The sequence below is a fragment of the Sarcophilus harrisii genome, chromosome 4 (assembly GCF_902635505.1).
Source record: "Sarcophilus harrisii chromosome 4, mSarHar1.11, whole genome shotgun sequence".
NCBI lineage: Eukaryota > Metazoa > Chordata > Mammalia > Dasyuromorphia > Dasyuridae > Sarcophilus > Sarcophilus harrisii.
The window spans coordinates 377,099,556-377,123,314 of NC_045429.1; the positions used below are offsets into that span (position 1 = coordinate 377,099,556).

General features: G+C 35.3%; 1 protein-coding gene and 1 long non-coding RNA gene across 3 annotated transcripts in view; one reads left to right on the top strand and one right to left on the bottom strand.

Moving 5' to 3' along the window:
- LOC116423366 overlaps positions 1-13,280 on the bottom strand; it is a 150,024-nt gene extending 136,744 nt beyond the window's left edge. The window contains exon 1 of the long non-coding RNA XR_004233955.1: positions 13,094-13,280. This is a non-coding gene — a long non-coding RNA (uncharacterized LOC116423366). The remainder of the gene's footprint in view (positions 1-13,093) is intronic.
- The window catches only part of CHRM3 (cholinergic receptor muscarinic 3), a 616,899-nt gene that overhangs the window by 562,990 nt on the left and 30,150 nt on the right, over positions 1-23,759 (top strand). The window lies entirely within an intron of this gene.

Below are 23,759 nucleotides of genomic sequence, written 5' to 3' on the forward strand. Positions count from 1 at the left end.
TAAAAAGGGAATCATTCCCTATCATTTGTGGATAGGGTTTGGAGAGAGGTCTGCACATAGTACATGATTAGTAAATATTGTTGAATTAAATATCTCAAAATGTGGGCACATAAATCAATTGAGTAGCTACCTAATGCTGACCAGCCACTGTTAGACTTTTTTGTTGTTCAGTAACTTCAGTCATGTCTGATTCTTCATGACCCCATTTTGGAGTTTTCTTGGCAAAAGTATTGAAATGATTTACCCTTATCTTCTCCATCTCATTTTACAGATGAGAAATCACAAAGATGAGTATTCCCAATTCTAGGCCCAGTGCTCTCTCCACTGTACTACAACTACCCTTTGTTATTTTATAGCCTAATGCTATTTCATTAATTTATTTACTACAGTTAATTCAGCCTTTTACTCAGTTAGTAAACATCTACTTTTTTTTCAATCCTTTGCTGCCTCTACTATTACTACCACCAAAAACCCAAGTGAAATTGTTATAGATATTTCTATAAATGTGACATCATTTTTTCTGTCTTTGACTTCTTTGGGGTTTATACCTCCTAGTAATACTGCTGGTAAATGGTTAAGTAACTTGCCCAAGGTCACACAAGAGTAAGTGACTGAAGTTAGATGTGAACTCAACAAGATGAATCTTCCTGATTCCAAGTCTAGTTCTCTACCAAGCCACCTTGCTGCCCTATCAGGTCTAGAGTTTGCAAAGATTCCCTGCCATCGTGGAGTTTTTGCTCTACCAAATGTGTCAGAGAGACTTTAATCATTAAAGCATGTCATCAAGCATTTTTTAAGTGCCTACTATGTGCCAGGCAAGGATGAGGAAGGCTTTTTTTCTTCCCTAGGTATCAGGAATATATATAATATCATATTATGATGATACTATTTACAAATCACCTTTGTGTGCATTATCACATCTTATCTTCACAATAATTCTCAGAAATATAAAGGACTATAGCTAGATTGAAACATTCCTGCCAAAGAAAACATGAGTCTCAAACAATCACAGGAGACTAAATTTGTTCTTATCATCCACATCATTTTCACAAGTTTGGGAAAGCCCTCCATCACCAATCTTTGACTTAGTGAAGGAGTAGGAAGGCGGAGAGAATAATGAAATATGGTAAAGAAGACCAGTGAATACATGATAATGACATTCCAACACAATACTTTAATTATCTTTTTACTAGCTTCTTCCATACAGTGTAAATGAAACATGAAAAACAAAATTCTGAAATAGTTCAAAGAAAAGAATCCTTCTTCTATGTGGGTGAGAAATTACATGACCTACCAGTCACCTTGATTCTTAAAAGGAAGAACAGAAAGGAAAAACATAAATGATTGTTTAACAATTTAAATACACCTTAAATGATATCATAGAATCGTACTTTGCATACTTATCTATTACTGCCACATTGGATGCCATGGTTAATTCTGGGTAGAATGTGCCTAAATTACTAATCCATAACTTTGCATCCTTTAGTAATATTTTGTAATTTTCCCTCACCAAAAGCAACAGGTCCATAACTGTCATGCACAGTTAGAGGGGTTTAAATGAGACCTCTCTAATTTCAGGTGATAGCCAGAGGGTGATTTCCTATCATATGTGGATGAAAAAGTGGAGAAAAGGCCTTGAATGTTACACACATTGACAGGCTATGGCTCTCTTGAAACCTCCCTCTAGCTGCTGATTCTAACCACCTTGTGTGTTGTAAGTACTAAAAATTCACACTTTATTATAGCAAGATGGTGAAAATAATAAAATGTATTATTACATAATAATAATAAAATGCACTTATGTAATGCATAAGGATTATAAAATGGTTGATGAACATTTTACACAATAGGAAACTGAAACTGTTCAAAGTTAAGTGTGTGGCCCAAATTTAAATAGATAAAGGCAGAACTGGAATATAAACCCAGATGTGATCATTTCAAGTTTCGCATATTTCCCAGTGATATCCCTTTAGTCATTTCCAAATTAACATATCTAAAACAGAATTCATTATCTTTCATCCTAAGTGCACCCTTCATCCAACTTCCCTATTTATGTTGTCCTTGAGTCATTCGGTTTGTAACTTTGGAGTTATTTTCAACTGTATCTTCTTCCTCACCCCCCCCCCCAATCCAATCATTTGCTAAATTAAGTTAATAACACATCAAGAAGAATTTTAAAAACACTGTCAGATAAAGTGCTAAGCACTATGGATACAATGAAAGGGGGAAAAATCTTCTTGCCTTCAAAAGGTTTACATTCTCACAATGGAGACAATCTGCAAACAACTATATGCATAAAATATACCTACATGCATACAGGCTTACAGAAATATATATATATATATATATATATATATATATATATATATATATAAATATATACTTATGTATATATAATAAATTGAAGATATCACCACACTTCAGAAGCAGAACAAGAGTCAATGATTGGTGATGATTTAGGATGCAGTGGATGACTTCAATATCATCAGTGTCTAACCAAGCTCTAAGTGCTCCACAGTGTCTATTTCAGCAATATTCACAGCAGTTGAAACAAATTATTCCCATCTATCCATTCCACCAGGGAAAGTCTTCCCATGCTTGTGATAGGTACTCCTATACCTCATTGATGGGTTTGAGACCTATCTGCTGAAATGATCTATTGGTATATGGCCATTGTGCATGCTATAGCTTTTTAGAACCACAGATGAGAATTAAGTGGATCAGAGCTACACCAAAGGTGGAAAGCAGCCCTGAAAATGGTTTGGCAGCTTTCATATCAGAGGTACTAGTCTTTTCTTTAATACTATCATTAATAAATTAGAACATAATCAGAGGAGATCCAATAGTTTGATTAGTAGTCTTAAAATCGTATCATATGAAACAACTGAGGAAATTCAGAGAATTAGGAGATTTTAGAAATGAATAAAACTATAAAAAAGAAACTATTATGTATGTAATACTTTAAGATTTGCAAAGAGATTTACATACATTATTCCATTTATTTCCATGTGTTATCATTTATGCATTTCTAGTCTGCCAATATACTTTCTAAATAAGGTAATTGAAGCTTAGAAAGGTTTAGGGATTTTGTTCAAGGTCATGTAACCAGATCCAGATCAAGAGCCAGAATCTAGATCTTAATTCAGCATTCCTTTCATTATGCTGCCTCTTAAAGTTATTCAGAAACTGAAAGATTAGGCAATCAAATATTTGATCACCTAGTATTATTTACTATCTATGACACTGTGTTTTGTACTGGAGGTACAAAGTAAGGCAAAAACAAACAAACAAACAAGAACAAATAGGGAAAAGGTACATAATTTCAAGAAGTTCACAAACAAATGGGAAGAGACAACTGAGATTTATTATATACAAATTATATACAATTATATATACAATTATATACAATTGAGATATATAGGATAAATCAAAGGTTGCTGTTTTTTGTCTTTCATTGTCTAAGAGTACCAATGACAGCAGGAAAGTGATATCATGAATTGGATTTAAGTGAGGGAGGGTTGTGCAAGGTCACCTGCCTCACTTTCCCCTCCAGAGCCATCTGGGTCCAGTGGTCAGATATCAATCAAGAGCACTGGAGATGGCCTTAGATGCAATGGGAGTCCTGGGCTTTTTTAAGCTAAGATCTTTAACAGATGGAACAGAAAATTTTGCAAGAGTCAATGTTGAAAAATTACCCATGAATATGTTTTTTAATAAAAAAGCTATAATAATAATAATAATAATAATAAAGATCTTTAGCACATCTCAGTTTGACTAAGGCAATGCCCAATCAATGATTAAGGCTAGGTAAGAAATGAGGCAGAAAAAATCAGTCTAGTAGGGGAAGACCCTTAAGATATCTGGCCAAAACAAAATAATTGCTATTTACATTTACCCTGACCCAATCAGGACCCAAACAATGACCTAGTGGTGCTTAGTTTGTGAATCTACTATTGTTGAATCCAGAAGATCCATAGTAATTTGAGTTTAAGGAATAGTCCTAGCTTATAAAACCCAAGATATGTTGCAAGATTTCAGGCATCAAAATTTACATTCTCATGGGTGCTCTGCCCAAAAGAATGTAAATTGCAGGTAATCTGATAAGGAAGGCCCTAAAATTAGAAGATTGAGAAAGGCTTTTTGTAGAATGTGGAATGTAGCTGAGATTTAAAGGAAACCTAGGAAGCCAGGAAGTAGAGGGGAGGAGAGACAAAATTTAAGGACTGGAGGACAGCCAGAGATCATGTTCAAGAAAAAGCAAGGAGTTTAGTATCTTAGAATCTAAGAGTATCTGGATGGGAGTAAGATATAAAAAGTTTGGAAAAGTAGGAAGGGGCCAGATTATGAAAGGTTTTAAAAACTAGAGAACTTTATACTAGATCTCAGACATAATTGAAAGCCATAATTGAAAATATTATATATTACATGGGTAACATGGTCAGACTTGAAATGTGAGATCATTTTTATAGTCGAGTAGAGAAAAGATTGGGATGGGAAGAGATTTGAGACATAAAGACCGAGCAGCGAACTATTTCCATAGTCAGGTGTGAGCTAAGGAGGATCTCCTTTGGGGTGATGGTAGTGTCAAGAAGAGAAAACAGTAAACCTGAGAGATGCTTACATCTAATGAAAAGAATTGACAACTGTTTGGGTATGGAAGGTAAGAGAGAGTGAAAAGTTAAAAATGGTACCTAGGTTGAGAATCAGGGTGACTGGTGTCACTATCAATGGTAATATATAAATCTGTGAAAGTGATAAAGGTCTCCAGTATTCTTACTGGATAGAAATCTGGACTTAAGTTTAAGTCCAGATCTGAGTTCAAATTCAAATTAAGGTACCTACTGGCTTTGTGAACCAGGGTAAGACACTTAATTTCTTTTAGCCTCTATTTGCTCATCTGCAAAATAGGGTGGTAATAGAACCTATTCACAGGGTTGTTTTGGGATATAGATGATACATGTAAATCACTGTGCAAATCACTTAAATCTTAAAATGCTAGCTATCATTATAATCATTATTATACAAAACATTTATCAAAAACTTAAAAGAGTATAATGTAAAATAAATTGATTTCCTTTGTGTACTAAAGAAGGCAGAACTAAGGTCAATGATTTGGAGTTAAATAATAGCAGATTTCAGTTAAGAAAAAGCTTCCCAAAACAAATGTGATAAAAGCAAAATGGTTTTTATTCATCCTTAAAAATATATCAGCAATCTCATTAATTCCATCCATCAGCCTACTTCCCTTTCATACCTCACACCTTTCATACAAAAAAAGTATCTTCTCTATTTTCATAACTCTATTATGACTGATACACTTAGAGCTCCTCTAGTGGGCATTTTAAGTCCATAACATAACACAGACATCACCACTGTTCATTATAAAGTTCATATGTCTCATGACATACTCTATCTGTCCACTAGGGCTTTTGGGAGTCCCAGGTTTTCAATGGAAAATTAAGAGCCACCAAGTATCTTACTTCTGTAAGAGGAATGTACACTTAGGTACACAGGTTCATCACTAAGTCAGTGATTTCACCAACCATATAAATATTATCCTATGCCTTCATTATCACTTATCTAATCATATTACAGTAACTAAAGTAGAATTATTTCATGAAGCTTTCCTAATTCCAAAGGGAGTTCTCAAGACTCTTGATAACAAAGTTGGAATATCTGAGTTTAAAAGCTAGACCTGCTACCCATTAGCCATGTGATTTTAGTATATGACAACCTCTTTGAGTCTTGGTTTTCTTGTTTATAAAGTAGAGATAATAATATTATCATTTCAACCTCTGCAGTTTTATTGTATGGAAAGTGTTTATTAAATAGAAAATATTTTGTGAATTTAAAATTTACACACATATGCATATGAAATGCATGTACTTAAGTGTATCTTTTCTAAGTGTATCCTTAAGTGTATCCTCTCTATTAGTCTCTCATCTTTGCCATCAGGTGATATGTTCAAACAACCAGATACAAAGTATGATGATAATAAAATTTTCATTTATTTATTTTTAAAAATTTAATATACATTGCTTTATGAATCATGTTGGGAGAGAAAAATCAAAACAAAAGGGAAAAACTATGAGAGAGGAAAAAAAACAGAAAAAATAAGTGAAACTAGCATGTGTTGATTTACATTCAATCTCTATAGTTCTTTTTCTGGATACAGATGGCAGTTTTGTATCCAAATTTTATTGGAATTGCCTTGGATCACTGAATCACTGAAAAGATCCAAGTCTTTCATAATTGGTCATTACACAATTTTGCTGTTACTGTGTACAATGTGTTTTTGGTTCTGCTTGTTTTCCTCATCATCAATTCATGTAAATATTTCCAGGCCTTTCTAAAATCATCTTGTTCATCATTTTTGTATTCCATTATTTTCATATACCACAAGTTATTCAGCCACTCCCCAATTGATGAGCATCTACTCATTTTCCAATTCTTTGCTACCAAAAAAAAGACATACTCTACAAACATTTTTGCACCTGTGGATCCTGTTCCCCTCCTTTATGTTTCCTTGGGATACAGACCCAGTAGTCTGACTAATAAATTGACATCAACTTGGAAGGACATTAGTTTCTAGTTCCGTGTTATAGACCTCTGTCCTTGGTCCTATTCTGTCGAGAAATTTAAAATTACTTATATGAAGCCATTAATGGCCAGCTTATCAAATTTGCTAGTTGCAAAAGGCTAAAGAAGATACATTAATATGTGAAATGACAGATTTGGCAACAAAAAGGGACTTGGCAGGATAGATTGGACTGAATTTAAAACAGATAAGATGAAATCTAATAGCATTAAATGTCAAGCCTCCCTTACATTAAAAAAATTGACATTACAAGTACACAAAAAGGGAGACATTGTTGGATAACATTTTGATCTGGAGATTTTGATGGAATGAAAGACGAATTTTTTTCAACAGTGGCACATTATAGACAAAAAAAAATCATGTCAGACTACATTGAGAAGGATAATTTTAAGAAATAAGAAGGTAATAGTCTAAATGTCTCTGCTATGGTAAGTTAACATTTGGAAATCTACATTCAGTTACAGACACTAAAATGTGGGAAGAATATTACCTGAAGATGTTTGCCCTCATCTTCATAACCAACACTTAGGTTAAAAAAAATCAATCCACAATTTTAGAATAGAGGAAATAGTGCTAACTAGCAATTTATCTGGAAAAGATAGTGGAGTTTAGTGTACTATAAATTCAATATCTGTTAACTGTGAGACATATAATAATCACATCTGATCATAGACTACATTAATGGAAATGTAAAATAGGCAGGGAGATAAACCTATAACTTATTTATAAGAGAAAAAGCTTGGCTGTAGACATTGTTGTTGCCCTCTCTGTGGAAAATCCCACAGAAATTGGATGACCTCTTATTAGATATATTGTATATGTGTTGGATTAGATAGCTTTTGATGTCACTGGTGACCCTCAAACTCTTCTGAATCTATGATTCTGAATTTCCACAACTAATACAGGTTGGTAGCTTATCTGCAACTTATCACCCTAGAACATTGCCTAGAAGAAAACAAAGCAGTTAAATAACTTGTCAAAGGTCCCATACTAGATGTGCAGAATTAGGATTTGAACTGAGATCTTGTTGGTTTCAAAATTGGTTCTAATACATAATGTCTCTCTAAAAGACAGTGGCAGAATAGCAGTAAAATATTTAGAATAAGGAAAGGTATAGTCCTTCCTAATAATATTCCACACCACATCTGAACTATTAAGGTCAATTCTATGGGCTATATTTTGGGAAGAACATTGACCAAGAAGAGCACATGCTTAGGACTATGATTTGATTGACAACTATGACACACAAGAATTAGTCAAAGGGAAATTTAACAGTTATCTCTGTGTTTTTGAAGGACTTTCACATACAGAATGGGTTAGATACTGTTACCTTGACCCTAATAGGGGAAATTAGAAATCATGAGTTTCTAAGAAACAAATTTTGGCTACATCTAAGGGAAAAAAAAAACTTTCCAAATATGGAATTAGCTACCTCAGGAAATAGCCTATTCTCTTGCAGTTGAACACAAACTAAATGAATATTTGCCAAGGAAGTGTCAAGCTGGCAAAATTCTTTCCTAATTAGATTAAAACATAATTGGAAAATACCTTATAAAATATAAAAATATGTTAACACATATAATATCAGGTGTAACATATATAATGTTAATTTGTGGTATTCTAAGTCAATATGTGGCCTGCAGAGCCATTTCTAATTGATTTTGACACCATTGATTTGACACCATTGTAATAGAAGATATCCCTGCTTAAATAAGGAATAAGGAGGTCTCATCAACTGTTATATTCTAAAATCATATTAATCCTTCTTCAACTAGAGTACATGTCATGGAAATACTATTTCTTATACTTACATACCTTGCATTGTACTTGATGGCATATAGTTAATTAACAAATATTAATTGGTGTCAACATTTTTATGGAAATTAGGACAAAAGGGAGATTTTATGGGATGTGAAAGTCTATATAAATTATGTATTTAATTCTCATCTTACTGGCTTTTTCTATAAATTATTTTCTGTACAGATTAGGTCATTAGGAGCTTTTAAGTGGACATTATATTAAGTCATTGAACTTGTTTCTACTTTTCTGACAACAAAGTAATCTTTATCATTAATGAGCCGTTTCTTGGCCATTACAACTAGTTCTTCTGGGCTGATTGGAACAAAGTCACCTGTATGAAGTAGTGTGATGAAGGTTCACATAATGGAAGGAAGATGTAGTTCCTGAACACAATGAATTACTCTTTAAAAGAGAAAAAATCAATTAAAACTCTGCAAGGCTAACAAAGTAAATGTTCTGTTCCTTTCTAAAAGCAAATCAGCACATAGATATAATACCACATAAATATATGACTTTTTCATAATTACCTGAAATTTTTGTGAGTTGTGAAGAGGTTGCTATTCTTTTTAACAGATTGTGGTTCTCTAAATGAGTAGAATTATACCTGACTACATAGGAAGGACAGGTGAAACTGTGTATACTAGTTTCCTGTGCAGGCTTTCAATTAAGTCATATGATAAGGACTAATATTATTTGTTGAGTGGCTGCAATGTGGTTGGCAATATGCCGGACACATAACACCAATCTTTTCTGGGAACACAAAACAGACAAACCATTCAAACACAAAATGGATCAGCTGAGAAAAATGGCAACATCTCAGAGGGGAAGGGTTTCAGGGAATTTCTATTTGCCAATCTTGGATTTCTCCCTCTCCCACACCCTGAGATCATTGTACCTCAACTGATATTCTGGGAAGAAAAAGGGAACTCACCTATAGTCCAAATTCAATATTTGTATGATTTTTAAAAAATAATCCTGAGTTAATAGTAAGGACTATAAACCACATAGTTCCTATTATTAAATTGTGTGGGCCTGTCTAACTTTCATAGAAAGGAGCTACTTTTAAGGATATCTTGTTTTTCATGTGGACTATCCCAAAAGTCTTTTAATGTAATTCTAAACTATTTAAAACTTAGATTTTTGGAGTTCCTTGAATATTTCCACTGAAGCACAGAAAGAGGGAGAGATTACCTATGTAAGGAGGATATATTCTATTATTTTGACTCAGATAACAATTCATAAGTTTTAACCTAAGACACACCTGACAGAGTGTCAGCAATGTATTGGCCGTATGTTGGACACATGACCCCAGTCTTTTCTGGGAACACAAAACAGATACACCATTCAAATACAAAATGGATCAGATGAGAAAAAGGCAAAATCTCAGAGGTGAGAAGTTTCTGGGGCATTTCTATTATCAGATTTTGGGTTTCTCTCTTTCCCTGACCCTTACTCCCATACCTAGGTTGGTATTTTGGGAAAGAAAAGGGAAGTCCCCTATGACCTAAATTCAATATTTATATTTTAATAGTCCTGAATTAATAGAAAGAACTATCGATTATATAGTTCTTAGCATTAAATTGTGTTTCCATAGAAAGGAACTACTTTAAGGAGATCCTCTTCTTCCTTCATACCAGCTGTTCTAAAAGTCTTAATATAATTCTAAACTATTTAAAGCTTAGATTTTTGGAAGCCCTTGTATATTTCCACTGAAGCACAGAATGAGGGAGAGATCACCTTTGTATGTTGTTATGCTCTTGTTTTGACTCAGATGACTTTTTTCATAAGTTTTAGCATAAGGCACACCTGACAATTATAGGTATATTTCCAGGGGAAGGGTTAAAAAGATAAAAAAAAATAAGAGATATATTTTCTATACTTTTAAGGAAGAGGGTGGCCAGGAAGAGAGAAAAAAAACTAACTATAGCCATAGATAATTTGTTGAACTTATTAACCAACGATGACATTGAGGATTTCATAGGAAACAATCATAATTTCTGTTCTTTCCCCTGTAGTGGTACCTGGTGGTAAATCAATGGCTTAAATACATTGTATATCTAGAGGAATGTATAATACTGTAGAGAATGAATTTTTAACATTACAATGACATACATAAACAAAAAATTTCATAGATACATGAGATGAATATGATTAAACTATGTTGGCAAACTGGAGAAGAAGAGACTATGGAAAACTTTGAGTGCTTTTGATAGCATTTTTCATTTTTTAAGTGGGGCATTGTTATAGCCTGTGCTCACCTGTTTGCCCAGTAATAAATTTGCAAGTAAATGTAGCTAGACAGGAATGCTTGTTGGCTTCTTCTTCTTATCTTACCTGACTGCAGAATTTCAATTTCTAATATTTATTTATATATTAATAACAACAATAACAATAGGTGACATACATTTAGTGCTTTATGATTCAAAAAATACTTTATATTCATTTTCTCCCCTGATCCTCACAACAGCTCTGTGAAGTAGAAAATGTAAGTATTGCTAAACTCATTTTACAGAGGAGAAAAGTGAGCACAAAAAATTTTGGTGGCTTATGGAAAGTAAGTGACAAACTGAGGTTTGAATCCAGGTCTTCTAAGAAAAAATGTAGAGATCCTTACATGTTCTGGTTCTGTGATCTATGTCTCTGATTACTACGAAAGTAATGAACTTCAGAGTAATCAACCAAACACTTAATGAATAGAATTATAGACTCACAGATCTTAGAATTGTAAGGAACCTCAAGCAAGTATCAAGTCCAGCTTCTGCCTTCAGAATTTATGTATTATACTTAACATTATTATTAGATGAAGTAACTGATCCCCAAAGGAGTTAAAGAACTTATACAGGGTCACATGGCTTGTAAAAAGTACATTGAGGAGATTTATAGTCTCTAGCTTCTTCATGCAATACTTTTACTACTATAACAATTAACTTCTTTTGCTTAGTAGAAAAAGTGAGAAAATATGGAATTGATTAACACCATCCATTTATGTTGTCCTTTCTACATTTTAATATCCTTAACATCAATTTAAGGAGTCACTTTAAAAAGTTTGCAGAGATGGGGAAACAAAGGAGTTCTAGGTACCAATGAGAGGCCTGGAATAGAATGGACAAAGAGGAGTGGGTAGAAAATAGAGGAAGGAAAACTGATAGAAAAAAGGAAGAAGAAAAGAAATAATCAAATATGGTACAGTAAGGTACTTTGTAGCCTTAATGTCAAACTGCCTAACCTTATCCTAAAGAATATATATCATTTAACCAGATTTATATTTAGGTATAAATTGTACTATAGTGTTTTTTCTATAAAAAGCCTGGAAAATTTGTATTATTAACTGCCTCTGAAAAAGCAAACAGAAATCAAGAATAGTATGTCTATATATATATATATATATATACATATACACATTAGTATGTATATATATATATATATATACACAATGTATACTACATATACATGTATATATATGCATGTATATATGTGAAAATGTATATGTAAGTGGGTATGCATTAACTGTAATGTTAAACATACAAATAATTTATATACATTTATATACTAACATGTATGTGTAATGTTATAGGTATATATAATATTATATATTTAACACACCATGGGTCAAGAATAGTATAGCACTTTGGCAGAAAGTAGTTCATTTGATGAACCACAGTAGTCCTAGATGTGGTATTACATTTTTCCTCAGACTAAATTCACAATTCAAGTTTAGAAATAAACTGAAAAGATTTGAAGAGATGTCCTTTAAATTTATAAAGCATGAATAAATAGTGACAATCTTAATGTCATTCTGTCACTCTTTTTAAAGCTCTTTCAGATGGCAGAAGCTTTTTGAGGAGGAATACATTTAGACATAATTAATACTTTTGGAAGATATTTACTCACATAATCCTAATGCCCAAGCCATTCGGTGATGAACCCCTTTGACCTGAACACACTATGTTACTAAGATTGAACTCCAAACTGTAACCATCTCCAAATCTTCCAGAGCTTAGGTGTTCAGCTATGATGGGCTCAAAGGACTCAGGATCACCTTCATGCCATTAAGAATGACTCTAGGAAGATGTAGAACAATTGCCAATTGTCTTCCTATTTGAATAAGTCCAGTGTGGCTTTAACATTGCACTTGAATAATACATTTTATTTGAACAGGACAGATTCTTAAAGGACCAGGAAGAATAATAGTTCACATGTAGATAATACTTTTGAGATTTATAAAGGCCTTTACTCACAACTGCCTTGTGAAAGAAATATTGCAAATATGATTATCCCCATTTTATAGATGAGAAAACTGTCTAGTGTCATACAACTACTGATAATCAGAACTTGGACTAGAATCCACTTATCTTGAGAGAGAGCAAGCATTTACAACTTATAAAACATTTCCTCTGTATCATATTCTGAGACAGATAATATATTATTATCATTTACCAGTTTAAAAAAAGCTGACCCAAAAAGAGACTACATCACATTTTCATGATAAGCTGGAACATCTTAGATCCTTGATTCCTACTCCTATCTTTTACCTCTAAAATTTAGGTTCTCTCCATTGCTTCCCCAAGGTCCCATTTGTCAGATGGATTGTAGCTTCTCTCACTCAGATGCTATTGTTACCAGTCATGCCCAATTCCCAGGCCTTCAGATTATCTCTGGCTACTGTCTCACACAGTGGTTCCTTACCAATCTTACCTCAATCAGAGGTCTTCAGAATCTCTGGCCATCATTCAACAGAGGCCAGCTGCATATAAGCTTAAGATCTTTATTCCATGTGTTCACCTCCTGCCCTAGCCCTACTTCCTTGTCCCCACTCCTTATATGGGGTCTATGAGGTCACATGCACAGCCAGTTAGAGAAGGAGACACCTCCCATTGATGATGTGATCTCAATGTGACCAGAGTTCCTCCCCATGTGGTGGTCCTTGTTTATCCACAGAAACCACTTCTGGGGGTCTCAGGCAACAATGCCTGTTTATTTCCTGTTTGCACTGTATGTGACTCCTCCTCCGGCCCTTACAATTCCCTTTTCTTGTAAAGCAGGGACCATTTATCACATCAAGCTAACTTTTACATCAACAGTAGCTTGCTTGATCAATGAGATTATAGAGTGTATATGGCAGAATAAAGGCAAACAAAAGTAAAACAGTAAGAACTAGGCCCAACAGGGGCCAAAACCAAGCAAGGATAACGTGGTGTTCAACCTACTCAAGAAAGTCATGCTCAAGGAGGTAGAATGTCATAAGTGGTTTCAATTGTATACACCCTTTGGTATCTAATAAAGAAAGGCACAGAGGAAGGTGTATGCAAGAAAAGTCTTGTCCTGTAGCACTGCCTCACTAACTCTAGCAAGTGGGCATGTTGGTTTTTCACCCACTAATTTAGAGGCCTTGTCTACATGTGGAAAACAGGAGGAAGCCTCTCTCTAGGCCACTATATGAATCGGGTCACCATAGGAGAAGCGCACAAGCGCACTGTCCAGTTCTGTCAGTCTCTAGGTGTTGTGCATCACCTAGGATAGTCCAATTCAGATGCTACACTGGTGCTGCGTCTGCCGTCTTTGATGTCACAGTCAGGAGGGACATGACTGCCATCGGCATCTGAAGGGCTGCTGACATCTGGCTGATTTTCTGGGCCATCGTCTGGTCCTTTTCTTTTTGATTTCCCAGGTCACGGATATTTCTGGTTGGGATCCACTCCTTTGTTGTTGGGTCTGCATCTGGAAGACAAGACCATACCCGCGACCCCAAACCTTGACCCAACTCAAGCCCTTCCAGAGGCCATCTAAGCTCTTCTAAGTGGAGAGAGGGCTCTGGTCCTTGTCAGCCAGTTAGCCGCGCCTTCTGCATCTGCCAGAAGCGCATTGCTGAGGTGAGATCCAAGGAATGTGAAAATTGTAAGTAATTATATGTATATATCACCACATTGAAGTGGGCCTGTGTGAGTCAGGTGGAGGGTCTTGTAAACCCCGGTACCCCCTTTTCTTGCTTAGACAGGAGCCTCTTGAGGGTACAAATAGCCTGTTCAACAATGGATTGGCCTGTAGGGTTATATGGGATGCCAGTGGAATGGGCAATGCCAAATTCAGTGCAGAAGGACTGAAAGGCAGAAGATATATAAGCTGGTCCATTATCTATCTTAAGTGCACATGGGACTCCTGCAATAGAAAAGCAATGATAAAGATGGCTGATTACATGCCTAACTGCTTCTCTTGCCTGGAGTGAAGCCATGAGGAACTGAGAATGTGTATCTGTGGTTACATGGATGCACTGCCTTTTAACTTGAGTAATGTCCATTTACCATAGGATGGGTGACTTATCACGAGAATTCATTGCAGTATTTTGTGGAGCAATACGAAAAGGAGCAAAAGTAGTACAGTGGCAAACAATAGCTGCAGCTTCTGCTTTAGAGATGCAGCTTCTGCTTTAGAAATACAGCCTCCACAATGAGCAGGCAGATACATGAAATGAAGCATGTGTCTTTTGGGCAGGAGAATCAGACCAGAAGCCACACAAAGGATAGAGAAAGGCATCAGCTACCCTATTGCTGTCAAATATGGGACCAATACCATCAGTGTGAGACTTAACATGCATGATTAAAAGAGGTGCGGCTCTGTTGTTCAATGCATCCTGAGCCTGATGAAGAAAATCAGTGACAGTAGAGTGCCGGTCATCTATATATGCATGTGGTAGCTGTTGGACAGCTTGACAGGCATAAAGACTTTTAGTAATGATATTATTAGCCTCTTGATATCGTTGCATGGTATATATGAGGGCATATAACTCATTTTTCTGTGTGGAATCATAAGGGGTGTCAAGGATATATATCTCTCGAGTGTCCTCCCTGTATACTGCGGCCCTGTGATCTTTGGTAGCATCAGTACAAACATTAAGGCATTGCACTGGCTCTGAGGAAAGAGATCCAGTGGCGATACTTATCCTTAATGTTTTGTACAGTTGCCTAATGGCTGAGAAGTATGCAAAAGCACCAAGGGACAAAACTGTAACAGGACAGCCCACATTAAGTCATCCTGGGCAATAGCAAGCACCTGCTATGCTGGTATACTAAGAGCCAATTGAGGAAACCATCCTGAGATAAGTATGGTGCCCTGGCAACATTGCTACAAAAAGGAATCAAGTCCCTCAATCTTATCAGACAGAATGCATGAAGGTCTAGTAGCTATGCTATGGGATGCTCACCTTAGTGCAATGTGGTAAAAAAGGACTTAACAACAAATGCCGATAACATCAAGGGCTATGAAGGATCAATTCTAGAGGTAAGACAAGCACACAGCAAAGGAATAGATAGTAATGCTGCAGAGGCTTCTGCAGACCATGATTGTGGTGATTTCAGGGCAGAAAGGCCTTTCAAAATATTGTTTTTGAGTCTGAAGCGGCCATTCAGGAGGCCAATCAAGTTTTGTTATAATGGATATATCAACCCCTGTATCAATCGGTCCTTGAAAAGGCCTATTTTCTATATAAATAGTACACATGAGTTTTTCTTGCCCAATCATCTGAGTAAAATTCACCTCACCAAAGGGATGTAATGGGAGTGCTTTGGCAATTGGATGATCTCCCTTTAAGCTCACAGGATACGGGTAAGGATTGGTGACCAAGATAAATGGTTCTATATGTTTTAATATCATAGTATGTACAATTACAGGTGCATAGTCTGAGAGTCCAGTCACTAATCTATCTCTAGCCTTGGGTTGTATCTCAATATGTGCAGTGGTCCATGGGTCGATATCAAAACCCTCAACTGCATTCACCAAGTGCTGTGTATATTCCTCATCAGGGCTTGATAAATCTCTTTGAACTCTGTAGCTCTTCTCTAGGTAAGTTCCTGATCTATCAGGTATGCATTTGGGGCTCCCGTAGGGGCTCTTTTCCCTGGAATTACTTCTCATCCTGGTCCTACAAAATTTTACAACATGCCCTATCTTGCCACAAGCAAAGCAAAGGGATTTCCCGCCCTGCTAGTGGCTGCTTATGGCATTGGGCTTGGAAATGTCCTTTTCTGCCACAGCTATAACATTTCTTTCCCTGATCCTTCCTGTTCATCTCCTGTGTGATTCCCTGGGCTATAGCTGAGGCCATTGTGTCTGCATTAACAGCCTCATAATTTGCTTCATAACATTTGTCTATAATCTTGGAGATAGGAGCTTCTTTTGAAAGTCCAGTCACTACACAACTGCACACTTTATTCATTGTCTCTTTTAAAAGTTGCCTGAAGAGAAGGTCAGAAGCGCCACCTTTCCCCATAACTCTGTCAATTGCTGTTCTTAATTGGGACACATAATCTTGAACAGGTTCTGCTTCATTGAAATAAGATGGTGCTGTACCAACCCCTCCTTGTCTGTTCTCTCCCAAGCCTGTATAGCGCACTGTAAGATAGATGGAAACAGTCACTTCATATAAAATCTGAGCCCGAGTTGTGGAGTAGCAGCCGGTGCCAGTAATTACAAGCACAGACTCTTCTGGATCCTGATGGGCACTGGCCACGGCATACTTCCGGGACAATTTAGCAAATTCGGATAACCATACAAGTGACTGGCCAAGGGTAAAACAGGCAGATACCAGGCATTTCCAGTCATTTGGGTGAAGGCATACCTACTTGATAATAGCTGTAACATTTGTAGGGTAAAGGGAGCATTCGAGCCATAATTAATACAAGCTTGTTTCATTTCCTTCAACATTTTAAATGGGATTGGGACGTCTGACCTCCGGCCCAGTCCTCTTTTACTGAGTAGGCCTGAAGGCCCCAATAGGAATCCCATGGAATTACATCCTCCCCCTTAGAAGCTGCCCTTATCAAAGCTTTCTGTAAAATTGGGGATGGGGGGTGGGGTGGCTCTTTTTGTGTTCTATGGAAAAAGCCACAGGTCTTTGTAAAGTACTCTTTTGTCTCTTCTCCAGCTTAGCCTGTAGGCAGAGCTCTTGTAGTTCTTGTTCTCTCTGCTGTGAAATAATCTTTTGTCTGTTCTCTGCCTCAATCTTTAGGTGGAGCTGTTGCACTTGTTCTAATTGTCTGTGGTAAAGTAGTCTTTGGTTTGTCCTCTAACTCTGCCTGCAGGTGAAGTTCCTGCATCTTTTGTTCTATCTACTTAATCCCCCCACCCATCCTTTCTTGCTGACCTGTACTCAGTGGGTGGAAGGCAAATTTCCTATTGTTCAATTCTTATTGTATTCTTTTCATCTTTGCTATCTTGATCATCTGAGGGCATATAGCCCCGGTAAATGTACTAATGAAGGGCATAAATGCCTCGGTATCGGGGAGCAAACCCCTTGCTCTCCATCGGGCATGTTTTTTGTTAAAAGGTCACCCCTCCGATTTTCCAACTTGTATGCTTTGAGCTGCCTTCTCTCGGGCTTGGTCGTAGGTAGACTCATACCTAGACCCATACTGCTTCTCCACTTTCCCTTCTAAAGAGGGGCTGCTGAACCTTCCCGATTTTGGGGCCTGGTAACTGCTGCCTCCACATCGGCCACCACCTTTGTAGCTTCTCTCACCCAGAGCTACCATTACCAGTCACATCTAATTCCCAAGCCTTCAATCAGAGGTCTTCAGAGATCTCTAGCTACTGCCTCACTGAGCAGTGGTTCTCATGTTCAACAGAGCCCCCAAGGAAACTGCAATGCAAGCTTAAGATCTTTATTCCATGTGGTCACCTCCTGCCCTATCTCTGCTTTCTGATCCTCACTTCTTATATCGGGTCTATGAGGTCACATGCACAGCCAATTAGAGAAGGACACACCTCCCATTGATGACTCACGCTCTCACCAGAGCTTCTGCTCACCAGGTGGTCCCTATTTATTCATGGAAAACCACATTGGGGATCTCTGGCTTCAAGGCCTTTGTGCTTCCTTATTGCACTGTCTGAGCTTCCTCTTTGGACCCTTACATTGGACTGAATGAGTGCATAGAAAGAAAAAACTTTTTTGAAGATAGGGACAGTTAATGGACCTCTGATTTCATTAGTAGAGCGAACTCCTAGTTATGAAACTCCCTAGACCAAGAGTTCTTAAGTTCTTAAACATTAACTTGTTTTTAAAATATTTTGTTAATTATATTTTGATATAATTGTTTTCCTATATATTTTATTTTATGCATTTAAAATATAATTCTAAGAATGAATCCATAAATTCTGCCAAATAGTCCAGGCAGCAGGACACCAAAAATGCTTAATAGCTACTTTCCTAGACCACTGTTTATCAAAACTTTCTCTGCAATTTATACTCTTACAAAGTTGCCTGACATTAAGCAATTAATCAAGTTATCCAGGATCATATAACTAATTATGTGTCAGAGGCAGGATTTGAACCCAGGTCATCTTTGCTGTTAGACTACTTTTTTGTCCACTGCATCTTGCTGACTCTCACTGAACACAGCAAGTTGAAAAAAGATAAATCTCATAAGTTCAGAGCTGATCCTGCATAAGTGGCAGGCCCTATGCCCTGCTCTATTTAATATCTATTTTTCCAGACAAAAAGAAAGCATTGATTAAACATTGGATTGCAACAATTTCCAAATATCAGCAGGAAGTATAAAAATGAAGATATAACATCCTGACAGCCTGCAGTCATGCTAGACTGGAATATTTTTAGGGTAGTGTGTATTTTTTTTAAATGTACATGCTGTGAAATATGTCATGAGCCGTTCTAAAAAAATCAGCAGGGTTTGTTTCCCTTGGAACACAAAGCCACCTGCAAAAAATATATTAGTCAAACAAAGTCCTTTTTGTTTGGTTTAAAACTTTGTAACACCACACTCCAGTGCTTTTTTATTTTTCACTCTTTATCCACATGCTAAATTTGGGGCCATGAAGATGCTATTGTAACAAAAATCAATCTAAAATTGACCACTAAAACAGATTTATACCCAAATGATTCAAATATTTCATCTGATATCAAAAAATTAAAATTTATATATGTATTTATAAATTATTAATTTTTAATATTATTAGCATATAATTAGAATATCTATCTCTGTATCTCTCTGTACATATTTTCTGAGGATTATTTCTCTAGTCTAGGTTAGAAATGCAATGAATCTAAAAATCCCACTAGGCCTGCTTTGTATATTTCTATATCCTATTTTTTTAAAAAGGCAATGATTTTCCTGGTCACTGGATAATCTAGATGTTCCATTCAAGGCTGTCAACTATTAAGCTTCCTTTAACCTCTCCGTATTCATCTCTCTTTAATTCACTATATGAGTATTTGCCCTGTTTTTGATTCTGCTGTGGTTGTGTCAGAGCAGTGTGAGAGGGAATAAGGTATTTAAAGAATCACAAGAGTTTTTATACCATTTCTAGCTAGATGTTGATACTCTAAGTGTGAGATCTTTGTTCAGTGATAAGAAGACGTATTATTGAAAAAGTTTTGCTATTTGGGTTGCTTGCTAGAAATGAAACCAGAAGACAAAAAAAGAGTTGAAACTAAAGAAAAGAGCTAATAAAGGAGGTGATAGAAGTAGTTTTATCTCAAATCCAAAGCAATAAGAAATATCATTTATGGTAAACATTTCTAGAAATACTACTATGACAATAATTACATCTTTTGTGTCAACATTAGGATATGGAAAAGCAGATAGAGATAATATATGAAAAAAATAAATATACTTAAAATTAAACTTACATATAATTATATAATTTATGTGTAAAACATATAATTCAATGCAAGTGTGAGCATAGAAGAAGAAAATATATTGGAAAATATGTTTCAGGAATAAGGAATGAGAGAAAACATAGACTGATAGTTCACATGGAAATCTCATTTCTATCCATCAAGATTATTTTTTTAAGAAAAGTGGAAAGTGCTAGACATAGCAAATGAAATTGATTATTTTTTAACCAAAGGAAAAACAAATCCTCGAACCAGGAGTTATTCTTGAATTGGTATACAATCAGATCGCCAATTATTTAAGAGAAAAAAATAAAATAAGGAATAAAAATGAGAAAAATAAATCATAAGCAATTAAAACAATTCCAAAATAACCTTAAAAAAAGAAATAACTATTCTCCAAAAAAAAAATAAAAAATGACTGAAGAAAAGTATATCAAAGGTGATTTTTAACAATTTCATACCAGTGTTTAGCCATTATAAATTAATGGCTATAACAAGAAGACCAAAAGAATGTAGCTATTTTATCCTTTGACAGATGAAAAGATATACAAGAAAATAATTGTTTATGGTTCATATGTATTTGTAAAACATTATGAAAAAAAAGTTGATCAAAAATTAAAAGGAATATCTCTTTATAAGACACTAAGGAGCAGTGGAGGTACAAACAAATAGCTTAATAGTAGTTGAAGTACTGCCTTAGATATTTAAATGGCTGAATAAGAGATGGTATTTATGAATAAGGTTTTAATTTCTGACTGAAACTTTAAATTATACGAATAGTGGGATGCTGGCCATGGATGGATTATACCAAACAAATACTGGCAGGAATATATTGTGTAAAGTCTTTCAGATCTAGTCAATAGGTTGATAATTCTAATCTCTCGATCTTAAGGAGAAAAGATCAGATGTAGAAGGTAACAATCAAGACCTGGGAGATAGGAATGGGGGAAGATCCCATGAGTCTCTGTGAGCAAGGTAGTCACCAAATGAGGCAAAGAGATAGTAGTGAAGCTGTCAGACCTTTTTGAATGTCTTCAGAGTAAATTAAAGAACCTCTTATTCAAATAGCTAAAATCACATATGGAATATCTACACATCCTCTACAGAACCTCTAAGTTATTTCCATTATGTGTCACTGAGACACTCCTATAAGCAAGTCTTCTAATCTCCTCCACATGGAAAGATGTAGTTTAAGGCACTCTGTGCATATGCCAGATGCTATTATAATGCTATTACCTTTACTTGAGAAAATAGAGAATGGGCAGGATGGAGGTAGGAGAATAGAGATGAACATAATGAGTTCCATTTGTACATATTGAGAAGAATAAACCTGATATGAACTTCAAGTTAATTATCCAGCATACTCTTGGGACTGTGGAACTGGAGATCAGAAGTTAAACTAGGATGGTAGATAGATAGATACATAGAGATTAGAGATGCATAGAGGTGATTATTGATTTCATGAGAGGAAGGTTTATCTTATTTTTGCTTTTGTATCCTTACCACCTAGTACAGTCTCTGACACAAAACAGATATATAGAAATCTTTGATTGATTGATAAGTCAGAATTGGGAGAAAGAAGAAAAGAGAAAGAGAGGTCCCAAGACAGGGAAACTATTCTCCAGATATCAAGGAAAAATAGATCATACAAGAGGGAAATATGACCAATGATATAAAAAGCAAGAGAAAATTTCAAGAACTTGACCTTTGAGAAATAGCTTTTAGTTTTAATAGTTTGGAGGCTACAAGATAATGGATTTAGAAAGAGAAAGGAATTCAGAGACCATCTTGTGCAAAACTTTAATGTTAGTGAATTGAGAACTGAGAATTGAGAGAGGTAAAGCTACTTGTCCCAAATCATGCAGGCAGTAAAAGAGGTGAATCTGAACCTAGATTCTTTGGTTCTAGTGCTCTTTCTGCTGTATTGTGTTGCTTAACTAATGTACTAATGTGAGAATATGTGATAATCTTTAAAATAGCTATTTCAGTGGAGTAGTCGTCAGATGTCTGGTTACAGAGGGCTGAGATAGGATTGCATGCCAAGTAAATGGAAGCAAATATTGAATCAAACATGTGACATAGGTACAACTATTAGAAGATGAAAGACTACCTCTTCCTTGGAAAATGCAACAATGGAGGGAAAAGATGGGTCAAGGTTGAGATTTCCATTGTATAGCTTAGGTCAGAGAAAAGAGTACCAAATTAATTTCCTCAATTTTGTCAGTGAAGTAGAATGTCATGTCTTTTATTGGCTAGAATGAGAAGAAACCTTTATTTCATTTTATTTTTAACATTTTTTTCTGATTATACATGTATATTGACTTTTTAAAATATTTAAATAAATAATAACTTTTAAAATACATTTCTTTATAAATCATGTTGAAAGAGAAAAATCACAATAAAAGGGAACAAATCAAAACAAAAATTTAAAAAAAAAAGGAGAAAAGGAAAAAAGAATAAAAGGGAAAAAAAACAGAAGAGGATAAAAAAAACAGGAAAAAGAAGGGAACATCGCTTGTGTTGATTTACATTCAATTTTCATAGTTCTTTTTCTAGGTGCAGATGATGTTTTCTATCCAAAGTTTATTGGAATTGCTTTGGATGGCTGAATCACTGAGAAGAATCAAGTCTTTCATAGTTGATCATCTCACAATTTTGCTGTTACTGTGTACAATGTGTTTCTGTTCTCTTTGTTTCACTCAGAATTAATTCATGTAAATCTTCCTATATCTTTCTAAAATCAGCTTATTCATTATTTTTAGAAAAATAATGTACTATTATCTTCATATATCACAACTTATTCAATTGTTCCCCAATTGATGGACATCTACTTATTTTCTAATTCTTTGTTACCACAAAAAGAGCTGCTACAAACATTTTTGCACATGTGGTCCTTTTCCATCCTTTATGATTTCCTTGAGATACAGACAATAGCAGCACTGCTGATTCAAAGAATGTTCACAGTTTGATAGCCTTTTGGACATAGTTCCAAATTATTCTCTAGAATAGTTGGATCATTTCATTACTCTACCATCAATGCATTAGTGTCCCAGTTTTCCCACATTCCCTTCAATATTTATCATTATCTTTTCCAGTCATCTTAGGCAATCTGAGAGATGTGAGGTGATATCTCAGAGATGTTTTAATTTGCATTTCTCTAATCAATAGTGATCTAGAGCATTTTTTCATATAATTATAGATGGCTTTAATTTTGTCATCTGAAAATTGTCTGAGAAGCCTTTACTTTATTACCTATTATGTGCCAGTGTTAACCCAAGTGTTATAATATGAATTAAAGAACCTTATGTTTTGTCCTTTAAAAAATAGAAAAACAATGGGATACAAACATTTATTATGTATCTACAGTGTAGACCACTCATATAGATCTTGAGGAAGATAACAAATTTAGAGAAGATATAATTCTTATCTTCGAGGAGATTATAGTTTAGTAGAAGCTACTTGTTCAATCACAAAGCTGGTAGAGACAAAGCTTTTCTAGGTTCTGAGAATTATCAGTTTTTATGTTCTCCTAGAATAGCCTTTCAGAATCCATGGTCATCCTAAATACTATAATAATGCATTAAATAAGTGAGTAAAACTATAGTGGAAAGGAAAAAGTGATAGAAATAATAATAATAGGGATATAACAATGAGAATAATGGTAATAAGAATAAGTAGTATTGATTATTTGATAGTGAAAAGAATAAGAATAGCAACTCATATGCTTAGTCTTTG